This window comes from Lynx canadensis, chromosome X (genome assembly GCF_007474595.2).
Source record: "Lynx canadensis isolate LIC74 chromosome X, mLynCan4.pri.v2, whole genome shotgun sequence".
In the NCBI taxonomy this organism is placed as follows: domain Eukaryota; kingdom Metazoa; phylum Chordata; class Mammalia; order Carnivora; family Felidae; genus Lynx; species Lynx canadensis.
Window position 1 is genome coordinate 95774593 of NC_044321.2, and position 18123 is coordinate 95792715.

The 18123-nt window shown below is 47.6% G+C and overlaps 1 long non-coding RNA gene across 1 annotated transcript; it reads left to right on the forward strand.

The window, feature by feature from the left end:
• Positions 1–5843: 5843 nt before the first annotated feature.
• Positions 5844–17773, forward strand: LOC115507379. Its single transcript, XR_003966632.1, has 4 exons — positions 5844–6239; positions 12592–12812; positions 13586–13719; positions 17134–17773. It is a non-coding gene; the product is annotated as an uncharacterized LOC115507379 (long non-coding RNA).
• The last annotated feature ends 350 nt before the right edge of the window (positions 17774–18123 follow it).

Consider the following 18123-nt stretch of genomic DNA (forward strand, 5'->3'; position numbering starts at 1 on the left):
GTTTTAATTTTTTGAGGACCCCTCATACTGTTTTCCAAAGTGGCTGCACCAGTTTTCATTCCCACCAGCAATGCAACAGCATCCCTCTTTCTCCGCATCCTTGCCAACATCTGTTGTTGCCTGAGTTGTGAATGTTAGCCATTCTGACAGGTGTGAGGTGGTATCTTATTGTGGTTTTGATTTGTATTTCCCTGATGATGAGTGATGTGGAGCATTTGTTCATGTGACAGTTGGCGATCTGGATGTCTTCTTTGGAAGTGTCTATTCATGTCTTTTGCCCATTTCTTCACTGGGTTATTTTTTTGGGGGGTGTTGAGTTTGATAAGTTCTTTATAGATTTTGGATACTAACCCTTTATCTGATATGTCATTTGCAAATATCTTCTCCCACTCCATCGGTTGCCTTTTAGTTTTGCTGATTGTTTCCCTTGCTGTGCGGAAGCTTTTTATTTGATGAGGTCCCAATAGTTCATTTTTGCTTTTGTTTCCCATGCCTCTGGAGACGTATTGAGTAAGAATTTGCTGCAGCCAAGGTCAAAGAGGTTTTTACCTGCTTTCTCTTTAAGGATTCTGATGGCTTCTTGTCTTACATTTAGGTCTCTCATCCATTTTGAGTTTATTTTTGTGTATGGTATAAGAAAGTGGTCCAGGTTAATTTTTCTGCATATTGCTGTCTAGTTTTTCCCAGCACCACTTGCTGAAGAGACTCTCTTTATTCCACTGGATATTCTTCCCTGCTTTGTCAAAGATTAGTTGGCCATACATTTGTGGGTCCATTTCTGCGTTCTCTATCCTGTTGATCCATTGATCTGAGTGTCTGTTCTTGTGCCACTACCATACTGTCTTGATGATTACAGCTTTGTAATTCAACTTGAAGTCTGGGATTGTGATGCCTCCTGCTTTGGTTTTCCTTTTCAAGATTGCTTTGGCTACTTGGGGTCTTTTCTGGTTCCATACCAATTTTAGGATTATTTGTTCTAGCTCTGTGAAGAATGCTGGTGTTATTTTGATAGGGATTGCATTGAATACGTAGATCGCTTTGGGTAGTATCGACATTGCAACAATATTTGTTCTTCCTATCCATGAGCATGGAATCTTTTTCCATTTTTTTGTGTGTCTTCTTCAATTTCTTTCATAAGCTTTCTGTAGTTTTCAGTGTATAAATTTTTCACCTCTTTGGTTAGGTTTATTCCTAGGTATTTTACAGTTTTCGGTGCAATTGTAAATGGGATTGATTCCTTGATATCTCTTTCTGTTGCTACATTATTCGTGTATAGAAATGCAACCGATTTCTGTACATTGATTTTATATCCTGTGACTTTGCTGAATTCGTGGATCAGTTCTAGCAGTTTTTTGGTGGAATCTTTTGGGTTTTCCATATAGAATATCATGTCATCTGCAAAGAATGAAAGTTTGACCTCCTCCTGGCCGATCTGGATGCCTTTTATTCCTTTGTGTTGTCTGATTGCTGAGGCTAAGACTTCCAATACCGTGTTGAGTAACAGTGACGAGAGTGGACATCCCTGTCTTGTTCCTGACCTTAGGGGGAAATCTCTCAGTTTTTCCCCATTGAGGATATTAGCGTTGGGTCGTTCATATATGGCTTTTATGATCTCGAGGTAGGATCCTTCTATTCCTACTTTCTTGAGGGTTTTTTTAATCAAGAAAGGATGCTGTATCTTGTCAAATGCTTTCTTTGCATCTATTGAGAGGATCGTGTGGTTCTTGTCCTTTCTTTTTGATGTGATGAATCTCATTGATTTTTTTGCGGATATTGAACCAGCCCTGCATCCCAGGTATAAATCCCATTTGGTCGTGGTGAATAATTTTTTTAATGTATTGTTGCATCCAGTTGGCTAATATCTTGTTGAGGATTTTTGCATCCATGTTCATCAGGGAAATGGGTCTATAGTTCTCCTTTTTAGTGGGGTCTGTGTCTGGTTTTGGAATCAAGGTAATGCTGGCTTCATAGAAAGAGTTTGGAAGTTTTCCTTCCATTTCAATTTTTGGGACAGCTTCAGGAGAATAGGTGCTAACTCTTCCTTAAATGTTTGGTAGAATTCCCCTGGAAAGCCATCTGGCCCTGGACTCTTTTTTTGGGGGGGGAGATTTTTGATTACTGATTCAATTTCTTTACTGGTTATGGGTCTGTTCAAATTTTCTATTTCTTCCTGTTTCACTTTTGGTAGTTTATATGTTTCTAGGTATTTTTCTATTTCTTTCAGATTGCCCATTTTATTGGCGTATAATTGCTCATAATATTCTCTTTTTTTGTTTTTATTTCCACTGTGTTGGTTGTGATCTCTCCTCTTTTATTCTTGATTTTATTTATTTGGGTCCTTTCCTTTTCATTTTGACCAGTCTGGCTAGGGGTTTATCAATTTTGTTAATTCTTTCAAAGAACCAGCTCCTGGCTTCATTGATCTGTTCTACTGTTTTTTGTTGGTTTCGATAGCATTGATATCTGCTCTGATCTTTATTATTTCCTGTCTTCTGCTGGTTTTGGGTTTATTTGCTGTTCTTTTCCAAGTTCTTTAAGGTATAAGGTTAGGTTATGTATCTGAGAGCTTTCTTCCTTCTTTAGGAAGGCCTGGATTGCTATATACTTTCCTCTTATGACCACCTTTGCTGTATCCCAGAGGTTTTGGGCTGTGGTGTTAATATTTTCATTGGCTTCCATAGACTTTTTAATTTCCTCTTTAACTTCTTGGTTAGCCCATTCATTCTTTAGTAGGATGTTCTTTAGTCTCCAAGTATTTTTTACCTTTCCAAATTTTTTTCTTGCGGTTGATTTCGAATTTCATAGCGTGGTGGTCTGAAAATATGCACGGTATGATCTCAATCTTTTTGTACTTGTTGAGGGCTGATTTGTGTTCCTGCACCTGGTCTGTTCTGGAGAATGTTCCATGTGCACTGGAGAAGAATGTATATTCCACTGCTTTAGGATGAAATGTTCTGAATATATCTGTGAAATCCATCTGGTCCTGTGTGTCATTCAAAGCCATTGTGTCCTTGGTGATCTTCTGATTAGATGATCTGTCCATTGTTGTAAGTGGGGTGTTGAATTCCCCTACTATTATGGTATTCTTATCAATGAATTTCTTTCTGTTTGCGATTAATTGATTTATATATTTGGGTGCTTTCACATTTGGAGCATAAATGTTTACAATTGTTAGGTCTTCTTGGTGGATAGACCCCTTGATTATGATATAATGCCCTTCTGCATCTCTTGATACAGTCTTTATTTTAAAGTCCAGATTGTCTGATATAAGTATGGCTACTCTGGCTTTCTTTTGTTGACAATTAGCATGATAAATGGTTCTCCATCCCCTTGTAAAGCTACTTTAAATAGAGCCATTCAGGAAGGACATGCAGACCTTCCTCTGTCCCCTTGGAAGCAGGAAATAAGTCTCCCGTGTGAAAGGTACTTTCCCTATACCAGGAGGTAACAAGACATCCTTAGAACCATAGATGGGGAATTTACAGCTTAGTAAACTGCATAAACAACACTTGTTACTTTTTTACTAATTTTCTGCCCCAGCCCAAATTCTGTTTAGAATTCCTTACAAATTGAAACTTCCAAACACAGTTTCTTGGTCCCGTCCACTACTCACAGATTTTTTTTTTCTCTTTATCTAAAGTGTATAAAAACTACCTGCTTTGGTCATTCCTTTGGGTCTCAATTTCACTATTGGGCTCTGTGCACGTCATAAAACTTTTAGTTTTTTTCTCCTGTGAATCTCTCTCCAGTAAATTTAAATCTTAGTCCAGCTGGAAGGCCTTGAAGGATGGAAAACAGTTTTCTCTCCCTTTAGCAGTAACCTTGGGCTTCGCACTCTGTGCTGACAGCTCAGAGCCTGGAACCTGCTTCAGATTCTGTCTCTCTCTCTCTCTCTCTCTGCCCCTCCCCTGCTGGTGCAGTCTCTCTCTCTCTCTCTCTCTGTCTCAAAAAGAAATAAAAACATTAACTTTTTTTAAAAAAAACATTGGCCTTAGCAATATTTTTCCGGATCAGTGTCCTTAGGCAAGGTAAAACAAAAACAAAAATGGACTATGAGATTACATTAACATAAGCTTTTGCACAATTATGGAAACCATCCTACTGTTGTTTCTTTTTTTAAAAATTTTTTAATGTTTATTATTTTTGAGAGAGAAAGAGAGACAGAGAGCAAGCAGGGGAGGGGCAGAGAGAGGGAGACCTAGAATCAGAAGCAGGCTCCAGGCTCTGAGCTGTCAGCATAGAGCCTGGCAGGGCTCGAAATCACAGACTGTGAGATTATGACCTGAGTCGAAGTTGGCCGCTCAACTGACTGAGCCACCCGGGCGCCCCAATCCTACTGTTGTTTCTAAGTATCTGGTAAAGAGGTATAGACAGAGGCAGGCCTCAATTTTAGTTTTCTGGAATTCTTTCATAAGTCAGCTGGAAAACATTGTTAACATAGCAAGGTGTGCATTATAGTGGAGATAGGGGGGGTTGCAACCTCTGAGATATGTCAATAATATGAAACAAAGTAAAATAATTCCTTTTATTAATATTTTATTTCATTTTTTAAAGTAATCTCTACACCCAACCTCGGGCTCCAGCTTTTGACGCCAATATCAACAGTCATATGCTCTACTAACTGAGCCAGGCAGGTGCCCCTAAAAAAACAATTTCAAACAAAGTTTCGCCCACATAACAAACGTGGAAGTGTTAGGTGAGAATTATGCCTTGCAGAGACCATATTCAAATTTTAGCATCTACCAAATGCACTAGTGAATATCCTATTGAGGAATTTCTAAAACCTGAGATTTTTGTCTTCATTTTGATGTTCCTGTTCTGAAGACATTGTATGGAATTTGTCTTTGGTAGGGGATGACTCTGGCTCAGGCTGGATTCTTACATGTGGTCATTCCAAAAACATTTTCATTGGCTCAGTCAGTGATGACTGATTTGTGGGTCAATGGATCAAGGGAGGATTGTTTGTGACCATAGAAAACCCTAAATTGTATCAAAGGATAATTTGGAAAAAAAATAGAATAAGGAGAAAATAAAGCAGAAAAGGAAAACTCAGAGTGGGTTTATTAGCCTTGCTGCAGAGAGTGTGAGTAGGTTTGAGACAGAAAGGTCGAGCACAGGTGGACCTGGGGAGGCCAGACAGGCAGCCAGACAAAGCGGGCCCCGGAGACCAGGCACGGGCTCCCAGGCAGGTCTGGCCAGGGCTTGGGAGGCCCGGGCCTCTCTGCTTTGTCAGGCCGGCAAAGCGAAGCTCAGGAAAAGAAACCCTTCAGTTTGGTGAATTTGGCCGAGTTGATTTCCGCCCCTTGGGCTCGCCTAGTGCTCTCTCAATGGAGTTCTGAAGGGAAAAGGAGCCACAGGAAACAAATCAGAAAAAAGACATCTTGTTCTCCTCCGTCTCCAAACTCGACGCATGAATTCTTGAAGAAAAATTTCCCCCTTTTTATTAAGATACAGTTGATACGCAGCCCTGTATAAGTTTAAGGGGTTCAGCATAATAATGTGACTTACATACGTCGTGAGGTGATTACCACGATAAGTTAGTCACCATCCAGCATCTCCTATAGATGCAAACAAAGAAAAAGGAACAAGGTTCTTTTCTTTGTAATGACAACTCTTAGGACTGACCCTCTTAACAGTTTCCATATATTCCCTACAGCACGGTTGCCTATAAGCATGTCGTATATTAATTATATCCTCAGTGTGGTAGACTCCCCTCCCTAAGGAGAGAGAAAAAAAACAAGAAAAAACTTCAAGGTAACCTGGCTATGCGCCTACGTGACAACATCCCTCATGACCTTGTAAACTGAGATCACTTAATCAGACTGCGTGTTTGTGTGTGTTACCATATATGGGAGACAAAGAAATAGAAAATGTATAAAAAACTATGCCATGTGACATTTGGTTCTCAGTTCTTCTGGTACGAACCCAACTGAGCGGTACCAGCACGAATAAAGTTGCTTCCTGGAAATTAAAAACCTCTGCGTCATGACTCTCTGGGCGAGAACGCCACTACATTAGTTGGCAGCTTGTGTCCGGGATTTGGAGATGGTGCATTTCCACTTCCTTTGCCACCGAGGTAGAGCCTGAGAGCCGGGAGAAGCGACCTCGACTGGCGCCAATGGACCACTTGATCCGTAGGAGATTAGCCTATCCCGGTGTGCAGGGGTGAGGGCCCCGTGTGCACCAATGGAACCTGTGAGGCCCAGGAACCAGCTTAAGGAGCGCCACCCATCAGACTGGTAAGAACCCAGGTTCGTTTTGGCAGACCTGCCCCTAAGAGGCAGAAGGGGAGCCTAATCACCTCCAAGTTGCCCTAGTAGTTCTACAAGGGATGAGGAACGACGCTGCAACTCTAAGGCGCTGAATGTAGGGCGGTGGGTTGGAGTCATTATGTGAATGTGTGTGAATGAGATGGACAGCTTCCAACCTGACCAAGGGCTGAAGCCAGTGTTGAGTCCTGATCCACAGTTCCGTGGAGACCTCATACAGCTTAAGGCAGCATCAGGCTTCCTCGGGAGTCTGATCCGGGTCAGGGGTTGGTACTGAACCCGCCAATGCCAAGAGGCTCCTGAAATATCTCTGAGAGGAGACTGTCTGGAGACAGACAAAGCCATGTACGTCCTCTCCAAATTAGCCCCCCTTCCCCCTTTTTCCTCTCTTGTGCATGAAAGTTGTCCGTCAGGGGGAGGAAATGGGTGGAAAGGAGAGTAAATCGGCTGCCCTAGAGTGTCTGTTGAGAAAATTCGAAAAGGGATATTCAGGAGATTATGGTGTGAAATTAACTCCTGAAAAGCTCTGGACGTTCTGTGAAATTGATTGGCCATCATTTGGGGTGGGCTGGCCCTCCGAGGGCTCACTTGAGAAGGAACTAGTTTGCTGAGCGTTCAGGGTCGTTGCGGGAGACGCTGGCCACCCTGACCAATTTCCTTACATTGACTGTTGGCAAGACCTGGTCCTATCCCTGCTGCCTTGGCTGAAAGTCTGTATCACAGAGAGCTGTCAAGTTATGATGGCTCGCATTGCAGCTTCCTCCAAATACAGGCCAGCAACTAAAAGGCCCAAATCTGTTAGGAAAAGGTTAAATATCTTGGCTTCCACCTGTCTCAGGGGCAGCACCAACTCAGCCCAGAGAGGAAGTAGGCCATCTGCTCGATCCCGGCCCCGACAACCCGACGCCAGGTTCGAGATTTTTCTCGGGGTCGCAGGTGTATGTAGAATCTATATACTCAACTTTTCAGTCCTCATGAAACCCCTCTATGAGGCTACAAAGCGGGGAGAGAGGGAACCCTCGATGTGGGAGTCAGTACAGCAAAAGGCCTTCGAGGAAATATAGTGAGCCCTCACTAATATGCCTGGTTTGGGGCTCCCAGACACGACTAAGCCTTTCTTTCTGTACGTCCATGAGTGCACTGGTATTGCAGTGGGAGTCCTAACTCAGATGTCATGGCATGGCCCGGTGGCATATCTCTCCGAGCAGCTTGACTCCGTGGCCCAAGGCTGGCCACCCTGCCTATGGGCACTTGCGGCCACGGCCCTCTTAGTGTCTGAGGCTGACGAGTTAACTATAGGACGAGAATGGACAGTCCGAATGACACATCCAGTACTGACATTAATGGAGTACAAGGGACAATACTGGCCACCCAACGCCGGGATGGTCAGATATCAGGCATGCTACGTGAGAACCCGCACATTCCCCTGGAAGCAGGGCCGACCCTGAGCCCTGCGACCCTGCTGCCCGTCGGGCCCGGCCAGCCAGACCCTGACTGCATTGAAGTCACGGATGAGGTGTCCTCCAGCCGAGCAGACTCGAGGGGCCAGCCTCTCGAGGACCCCGGCGCCGAGTGTTTCACCCACAGTAGCAGTTTCGTGAAAGAGGGAGAACGCCGAGCAGGGAACTCCGTGGTGACGCCGAATTCCGTCACTGAGGCCACGCCCCTCCCCCAAGGGACTTGAACACAGAAGGCAGAGCTCATCACGCTAAGCTGCGCCCTCCAACTGGCGGCAGGGACGCGTGTTAATATACACGCAGACTCTATGCCTTCACCCCCCTCCACGTGCATGCGGCTTTATAGAAAGAGAAGGGTCTAATAAACTCAGGCGGAAAAGACGTAAACTATGGTAAGGAAATCCTGGGACTCTTGGACGCTCTGTGGGCCCCTAAAAGGGTGGCAGTCATGCATTGCCGGGGACATCGAAGGGGAAACACCACGGCTGCACGGGGGCACCGTAAGGCAGACCGAGAGGCAAAGCTCACGGTCTCCAAAGGACCGGCGGAATCGGCGCCTTTACCCGCCGCGCTGTTCCCCAACCCGCTGACACAATGGGACCCGAATTACTCACACCACGAAAGTACCTGGTTTAGGACTGAAAATGGAAGCTGCCTCCCGGGTGGATGGTGGAAATGCGAAGACGGCCGGGTAGCAATTCCTGAGGCCCGGGCCCCAACTCTCGTCCCGCAGTTCCATCAGGACACCCGTGTGGGCCGGCCAGCCCTCGACACTAGTGAGCCGGCATCCCCCCCTCTCTCCGGCCCAGCCCCGGGGGGGATGGGAGCAATGTGAAACGTGTGCCCGGAACGGCCCACGTCAGGGACCCAAGGCCGCCCCCGGGGTGCAGAGCGGCGGGGAGCCCCACTTGAAAGCGCGATGGTGGACTTCACTGAGCTTCCCCGGGGCCGAGGCCCCAATACCCGTCGGCGCTCGTGTGCGCTGTCTCGGGCTGGGTGGCAGCCTTCCCGGCTCGCACACAAGAGGCACAAGAAGCGGCTGGACTACTTCCAAAGGAAATTATCCCACGGTTTGGGATCCCTGTCGCCGTGGGATCCCGTGACAGGCCAGCATTCGTGGCTGAGGGGGTGCGGCTGGTGGCAAAGGGGTTAAAGATCACCTGGAGGTGACATGCTGCGTGCGGACCCCAGAGCTCCGGGAAGGGGGAATGAGTGAGCTGAACCCTGAAGCTGCAGTTAAGTAAACCGTGTCAGGAAACCCACCTGCACTGGGACCAGGTGTGGCCAATGTCCTTGTTAAGAATCGGGCGCAGCCCCGCTAAGACTGGGTTCTCTCTTTATGAATTCCTTTATGGGCGCCCTCCCCCCATTATCAAGGGCATAGGGGGGATTTAAATGAGATAGGCAGTCTAACCCTGAGGCGGCAGATGCGGGCCCTCGGCTCTACTGTAACCACCCTGCACCGATGGGTAAAAGAGCATTCGCCTGTGAGTCTGACCACAGGTGCTCACTCCTTTGAGCCAGGAGATGCCGTATGGGTAAAGCAGTGGAATGTTCAACCACTCAAACACCCCTGGAGGGGCCCGTTCACTGTCATTTTGTCCACCCCTACTGCAGTAAAGGTGGCTGAGGTGGGTCCCCAGATTCACCACAGCAGAGTCAAAGCCGGCATCTCGAAATTGGGAGTGCGTTCCTGACCCATGGGTGTCGTGCAAGCTGACCGTATGGAAGAAGCAATCTGCAGCTCCAGAGGCCTGGGGACACTGCAGCCCTGCTTCAGTCACTCCGGAAGCTGACTACTCTACACATGGCAGAAGCTTGGGGAATCGCCGGTCCGGTGAAATAAACGGACTGTCCTTGTTGTCCGTATCTGCCTTCTTACTGTGATGCGCTGCCACCCCTTGTCTCTCACTGTTATTGCAATTTTTGCCCTACCTCTTGCTATCGGGTTGGCAGAGATTGCCCCAGCCAGCTGAAAATGTGGTGAGAGGTTTCTGTTAGCGTTGTCTCTCCTCTGGTGGGTAGGATGTTTTGTTGGTATTAGTTGCTTTTAATCTGGACCCCGTTTGTATCGTCATGTGACCCATGTATTCGCATAACCAGGTCAGGCCAGGGAGTCACCTGGACCTTACTATACCGTACCCACTTCTCATGCCAGGGAAAGACCTTGGGGACCTGCAGACACAATAAGACCACCTATGCTATCTGCCAGTGGGGGAGTCAATATACTTGCTTTGACCCGCAGGACTCCCCAAATGAAGATGGATTAAAAGTCCGATCCTACCGGGATGGAGGGGGGGCTTGATCAGCCAGACACAAATCACTGACCCCAAACGTCCGGTGTCAATACTGTTTGATGTATGTGCAGTTATAGGTATTGGCCCAGAGGCATTTGTTATGCGAGAAAAGCAGGCACTTATCACGGAGGGCCCGAGGACTCTTTTTTTTTTTTTAATTTTTTTTAACCTTTATTTATTTTTGAGACAGAGAGAGACAGAGCATGAACGGGGGAGGGTCAGAGAGAGAGAGGGAGACACAGAATCTGAAACAGGCTCCAGGCTCTGAGCCATCAGCACAGAGCCCGACGCGGGGCTTGAACTCACGAACCGCGAGATCATGACCTGAGCCGAAGTCGGATGCTTAACCGACTGAGCCACCCAGGCGCCCCCCGAGGACTCTTGATATGCCGTTTGGAGGCTTAGATTGGGAGCGAAAATACCGACTCAATGACAAGTACGTAATGTGAGGAAAAGGGCTTATGTGCCTATACATCTAAGTTTTTATGCATCAGTTGGAACTGTGTTTCATGGGCTGCTTGGGGGAAAAAAAAGGCACAACAGCACTCGTTCAGAAGGGGACACTACATCAGGTTGTCAATCAAAAGCCTGGAACCCTGGCCACCTGGGTGGCTCAGTTGGTTAAGCGTCTGACTTCGGCTCAGGTCCCGATCTCGCGGTTGGTGAGTTCGAGCCCTGCATCGGGCTCTGTGCTGACAGCCCGGAGCCCGGAGCCTGCTTTGGATTCTGTTTCTCCTCGTCTCTCTCTGCCCTTCCCCCGCTCGTGTTCTGTCTCTGTCTCTGTCTCTCTCTCTCTCAAAAATAAACATTTTTAAAAAAAGCCTGTAACCCTGTTAATTTCACCATCATTAACCCAGAAGGCTACAAGTGGCAATGGGGCACCCGAATTGGCATCCGAATCTATGGGCGAGACAGAGACCCAGGGACTGTGCTGTATTTCAAGAGGGTCACTACCACCCATCTGGCCACGTCCCATCAAGTCTTCCACTCCTTCTATGAAGAAATAAGTAGTCCCCCTCCCATTTCAGTCCCAGCAGGGAACTGGTTTCTAGCCCTGCAGAGACTATAGCACAGACCCTAAAGATCTCTTCATGCTATGTATGTGGGGGAACCAGCGTGGGGGATCCATGGTCAGGGGAGGCCAGGGAATTAGATCCCCTGAGCCTTATAATGGAACAAAATACCCCAGTTCTACTACCAGGGTTTGGCTTCTCAAAACCTCAATCATTGGGAAGAACCGTCTTGCCCGATGGGGGAAAAAGTTCACCATCCCTGTTGGAAACTTATCATGCTGAAGCCAAAAGGTTTTATAATTCAATCACCTGGGAAACCCAATGGTGGGGGTCTCCGGGTCACCTCGAGCCAGACCTTCATCCCTTGTTTATCTTCTCTTATCTCCGAGAGGCCCGAGACAACATCGAATGGCAGGCCCCAGGTGGCCTATACTGCATATGTGGGAAAACAGCCTATACAGTACTCCCTTCAGGCTGGTCAGGGTCATGTGTGCTGGGGACTATCTGTCCATCTTTCTTCCTGCTCCCACTTGCAAGGGGAGAACATCTGGGAGTTCAAATGTATGGAGATAGGCTCAAAGAAAGCGGCATGTCCTACAAATTGGCAAATGGAAAGATGATGAATGGCCTCCTGAGCGTATAATCCAATATTATGGCCCTGTCAGCTGGGCAGAGGTTGGGTCCTGGGGCTACCGCACTCCCATTTACATGCTAAACCGCATCATCAGACTGCAAGCGGTTGTAGAATTTATAACCGATGAAACTGCCAGAGCTCTTAACTTGCTAGCCAAGGAGCAAACCAAAAAAGCGCAATGCTATCTATCAAAATCGCCTTGCCTTAGATTACCTGCTTGCTTCTGAGGGAGGTGTTTGTGGAAAATTTAACCTGAGCAACTGCTGCCTACAGATCGATGATGAAGGAAAAGTCATAGAGGAGATGACAGATCGGATGAGAAAGGTTGCTCGTGTCCTGTCCAGACCTGGGACGATTGGAACCCTGGGGAGTTATTTGGAGGATGGTTTTCAACTCTCAGGGGATTCAAAACCCTCATGTGTATTATCCTCTTGATTTTGGGAGCTTGCTTAATCCTACCTTGCCTCGCTCCCCTGGTCATATGGTCTGTCTCCAGTCTCATTGAGGCCATGGTTGAAAGAAAGATGGCCATGTGTGTAATGATGTTCTGGAAATATAAACCTCTAAACCAAGATGATGCTCTTTGATCCAAAATAGGGGAGTCTGAGCATCAAAGGGGGGGGGGGATGTGGTGGAGCCCCTCCCAAAGGAATGTGATGAAAACCTCAAGACAAGGGAGAGTAACCTGGCTATGTGCACCTATGTGACATTCCTCACGACTCTGTCACCTAGACCGCCCCATCAGACTGTATGTCTGTATATTACCATGTATGGGAGACAAAGAAGTAGAAATCGTATAAAAGGCTATACCCAGCTGTGCGCGGGGCTCAGTTTTTTGGGTACGAATCCACTGAGCCCAGGAATAAAGTTGCTTCCTGGAAAGAAAAGCCTCGGTGTCATGACTCTCTTTATGAACCTCAGTCCTGTTACAGACCCAGTCCTGACACCTTCTCTGCTCTGGCCACTGGAAGAACCACATTCAGCTTTCCCACCTTGAGAGTGAAAGCCAGAAACTACTCAGCACAAACCCCTCGGTTAACCCTCACATCCGGTGAGACACACACGAACAAAGAGCAGTCTCTTTTGAAGCCCAGGCTGCCTGGAAGAAACAAACAACAACAACAAAAATGAATAGCTTTCCCGTAAGTGCATGGCATTTTTGTCACATCCACGATGTTTTTAAACTTGTCTTTCCTTCTTTCAGACGCCAGATGTATTAAGGCAGAGCGGTGGCTTGAGGCACAAGAAATAAGCAGAACATCGCTGTAGATAATAATTTACACTTCACCTAGGTTTGCAAAGAGAGAAGTCTTCATTAGTCCCCCCAATGAATTAACACCCCCCCAAATTTTCTCTTAATGTACATTTCAAATATCCCAAAGGCATAGATCAGGAATGAATTATTCTGATATACGGAAATAACTCTGATTCATTAAAAAAAAAATCTTTAGAAACTGGCCACCAACAACTTCATCGACCTGAGATAGGTTGTTTTTGTAGATTTTAGGGTTTTTTCAGTTTTTTTTTTAAAAGTAATCTCTACACCCTACATGGGACTTGAACTTACAACCCCGAGATCAAGATTTGCATGCTGTACCAACTGAGCCAGCCAGGCGCCCCCTGTGGATGTTAGTTTTGACTGAAAAGTTGTAAGTACAATAAGGAGTGCAGCAGATTCAGTAATTTTTACAGTAAATCTAATAGTTCTGGATGTAGTCCTGCTTTCTACTGTTCTCCACAGTAAACAACACATGCCAGCGAACTTTCAAAATTGGAAGGTTGATGGGTCAAATTAAGCAGGAAGAACTCATGAACTATTTGGGGGAAGTAACCTTTTTTGATTAACATTAGATTTATGTAACCTGGATCTTGATCAAACAAATATCATCAGTTAAATCAGAGGATTGTGTTGCAGAAAAAGAAGCCAGAGGCACCGTGAGAATGTCCTGAAGGAAAGGGACGGAGCAGCAAGGAACTGAAAGCAGATTGGGAAGCTGCCGGGACTGCTCGTTCTCTCCAGAAGGACATCATATGGGCACCAGGCCTGGGGTAAGAATGTTTTGTCTGGCGCCAGATGTACTTGTGACCCGGTATGGAATACACTGCAGGTGCACGACCTGTCAAGATGCCAAATACTATTTGTACGTGCTTGCTGTTATCAGACAGTTTGCAAAAATGAAAGAGGCTTGAGCCAGGGGACCGGTGCTTCGGCTCCTGGAGAGTCCTGGCCCCCTGCTTTCCAATTCTCTTGTCACCGCACCTTTAGGACCTGTCTCACTACAGATTGAACTTGGAAGTAGCTGGCAATCAAAATTCTAAACAACTATTTTAACCACAAGTACTTAGAAACAAAGGGCCAGGAGGAAAGGGAGGGACCAGAAACAATTCTTTATCTCAATACAAGAGTGTGGCTGGCTCAGTCAATAGAGCATGTAACTCTTGATCTCCGGGTGGTGAGTTCGAGCTCCATGTTGGGTGTAGAGAGTACTTAAAAAAAAAAATCAATACAGGACTGCCTGGGTGGCCCAGTTGGTTGAGCGTCCGACTCTTGATTTCGGCTCAAGTCATGATCCCGGGGTCGTGGGATCAAGCCCCACATCAAGCTCGGCATTGAGTGTGGACCCTGCTTATGATTCTCTCTCTCTCTCCCTTTGCCCCTCTTCTCTGCTCATGCTCTCTTTCTCTCTCTAAAATAAAGGAAAAAAATCGATGTAAGAGAGTGGTCCCTCGGGGGCACCTGGCTGGCTCAACTGATAGAGCATATGACTCGATCTCAGGGTTGTGAGTTCAAGCCCCACCTTGCTTGTGGACCCTACATTAAAAAAAAAAAAAAAAGTCTGGTCCCTCAAACAGATATGAAACGTGACTTTTTTAAAAACACTTTTTAAAATGTTTTTTATTTATTTTTGAGAGAGAGAGCACGAGCAGGGGAGAGGCACACAGAGAGGGGGTCAGAGGATCTGAAGTGGGCTCCTTGTTGGCTGCAGTAAGTCCTATGCGGGGCTTGAACTCACAAACCGTGAGATCATGACCTGAGCCAAAGTCGGACGCTCAACCGACTGAGCCACCCAGGCGCCCTTGAAAAGTGACCTTTTAAATAAAGATAATGATTACTATAAATGTGTACAAAAGAGAGGAATGGAGTTTGTTCTCAGTGGTCTTCAGAAGAACAGAAGTACGTTTGCCAGAATTGAGGTGATGGCGTGTCGTGCTTATCATTGGGCGTCCTCGGAGCACACGCGTGGATGTGCTGACCTGCCATGCAGTCGTTTGGTGCTGATACGATACCTCTGGGAAACGCTGGCGTCCCGGAGGTGAAATAAGAGAGCTAAAATAGAATCCTCCACTGCATTTCCTGCTAGGTAAGCTAAACTTGGCCTCATTTGACCTGCTGTAGCCCACATGTGGCCTGGGCTTCTCAACGCCTGGAGCGGACACCTCGGGAGTCAGTTGCTATGGTAACATAGCCCTCATCCTAGGAATGCTGCGTGCCATTACCTTCATCGGGGTTCAGTGAGACTTCTGCTCACCCCCATTGAGCCCAGGCGGTAAGGTGTCCCAGCGAGAGCCCGTCCTTGCCTTGGCCACTTCCTCTCAACAGACTGGCACTTATTCTCCTTTGTGGAATATTCTCTCAACCAAGCTCGCTTTCATTTGGCAAGTGAGACAAATGTTCACAGGCCTTGTAGTAAAAGGTCAACACCGAGAACCAGTCTCATCATTTCACGCTGCTCTTCCAAAAAAAAAAAAAAAAAAAGGACCTCCTTGTCTTCTGGGGAACACCCAGGTCAAGGAAGTCACAGTAGTCTCTCTGTTCTGTAAGGGACTTTTGCAGGCATCCAGTCCATTCCCTTCATATTACGGATGAGGGAACACAAGCCCAGAGCCGGGGGGTGGTCTACAAGACAGAGGCCGCAGAGTTCATCCCGCAGAAGTCCAGGCTCTAGGGAGCCATGCCCTCCCCTGGACCCAGAGCCTTCCAGGCATGGGCATTGCTCACCCAGGTTGAGCGCTTCAGGACTTCGCACTACCTTCCTACACAGAACTCTTCATCAAAGGGCTGCTAATTCTAGGTTTCTCCCTCAGTCTCAGCACTGAGCCACCCCTCACTTAAGGCAGGGAGTCCTGCTGTTCACTCTTGCTCACCCTTTGCATATAGATATGGTTTGATAGTTGTTTGCTTGTATTTGGAATCCGTGACTCCACGAGCCATTGGCTGTGCTCTGGGATCTGGATTGCTGGCCTAGGTTTAGAGCTTCCTCATCTTTCCGTCCCTCCCAGATATTGAGGATGAGTGTTCGCACACTCAGCATTAGTCCCTAGCATAGTTGGCCACCATCCTAAGGGCCTGGTGGGCAGCAGAGCACAGACAGACAAAAAATAAACGGAAACACACACTGGTAGTTGCCAGAGGGGCAACCACACCTACTTTATATTACTCTGTAGTTATCTAGGCTGATAGCTCTCTTCCTGGAGCAGGTCTTCTGTATAAATTCTGTCTATCTATCTATCTATCTATCATCTATCTATCTATCTATTATTTAGAGAGTGAGTGAGAGAGCAGGGGAGGGTCAGAGAGAGAGAGAGAGGGAGAGAGAGAATCCCAAGCAGGCTCTGCACTGTCAGCGCAGAGCCCAACATGGGGCTTGAACCCACACACTGTGAGATCATGACCTGAGCCAAAACCAAGAGTTGGTTGCTTAACCAGCGGAACCACCCAGATTCAGCTAAATTCTTTTAGTCAGTTGGGGGCACCTGGCTTGTTCAGTGGTGGACCACATGACTCTTGATCTCGGGATTATAACTCTGAGCCCATGTTGAGCGTAGAGATTATTTAAAAATAAAATCTTTAAAAATTTTTTTTTTCAACGTTTATTTATTTTTGGGACAGAGAGAGACAGAGCATGAACGGGGGAGGGGCAGAGAGAGAGGGAGACACAGAATCGGAAACAGGCTCCAGGCTCCGAGCCATCAGCCCAGAGCCTGACGCGGGGCTCGAACTCCCGGACCGCGAGATCGTGACCCGGCTGAAGTCGGACGCTTAACCGACTGCGCCACCCAGGCGCCCCAAAAATAAAATCTTTTAAAAAAGAAATCCATTCAGACAATTAGGAGGCAAAAAAACATGTGAGCTTTCTATTTCTTAAAAATACCAAAACAAGGGGCACCTGGGTGGCTCAGTTGGTTAAACATCTGACTTTTGATTTAGGCTCCAGTCATGATCTCACAGTTTGTGATTTCCAGCCCGTCGATGGGCTCTGCTTGGACAGTGCGGAGCCTGTTTGGGATTCTCTCTCTCCACCCCTCTCCCGCTGTCTCTCTCTCTCCCCCCCCCCAAACAAAACAAAACTAATCCACACTCCAATGAGACAGGTATGTGTATGGTGAGGGGGTCCGAATTGTGCTGCCCTACACAGCCAGACATAGAAGGGTAAAGGGAAACTTATTTTTCCTCCGCTTCAGCGCTGAGACAAGAGGATGTCCTTCTCCCTGGGGACCACCGTGGCAGGTAAAGGAGCCCACGGGGCGGAGACGGCAGGCTGAGGCTGAATGCTGAGGACACTGGGAGCAGTCACCTTAGTAAACGGCAAGCTTGTCTCTGCTGCTTCACACTTGCCTCTGCTGTTGAAGACGACATCACTCTAGCCTCTGTCCCCACAGGGGTATGGAGGCCCCCCCCATCCTTGGGCTGAGCTCGCTAGTGCTCCCGGAAGTGACTAAAAGGCAGAGAGGTTGCTACTCCTGTCCCTCCCAGGACGGAGGCTGCCGTCCTCTGGAACAGGTGCTTCAAACGACCAGACACGCTGGGCTTTGTCCCCCACTGCTTCTCCCCGGGCAGACATCTGGTGAGGACACTGCCTGGAAAGAAGGTAGAGGCTTCAGCCTCTGGGGGAGACGAAGCCTCAGAGAAGCTCACCTGAGGAAGAGGACGGGCGTGCTCCCGGGGGAGGCGGCACAACACCTCCCTGATGGTGATGAGGAGAAGTGGCCCTCTGCTTTGCTGTAACCACCCACAGTAATAAGGACAGAAAAGGTAAAGTGGGAGGGCCAAGGAGGGACCAGCTGCCCTACACACACACACACACACACACCTTGGCCCAGTCTTTCCCTAAGGGCCTAATCCAGGAACCGAGCGAGAAGGGGGCTGCCGGCTACATGGAATGTATCTGCTGGGGCGTCAGCTCCACTTAACGGGGGCTGGAAGGAAACAACTGGCTGCCGGAGCACAGGAGACAAAAATCCCCAGTAGTGTGGGAGGTGGGGATTTCTCCCGGAGGAGGCTTCACCCTGGGTCACATACACCTGGGTGAGGTGGGGTTTCTGGTGTGGGGGGCTGCCCAACCGAAGGTGGGCCTCGTGCCGACCCAGGCCGACTCAACGGAAAACGTTAGCTGAGGCCTCCTCTCCCTGTCCCGTGTCAGTACGTGGTCCTTCGGCCGCATGGGTATGTGG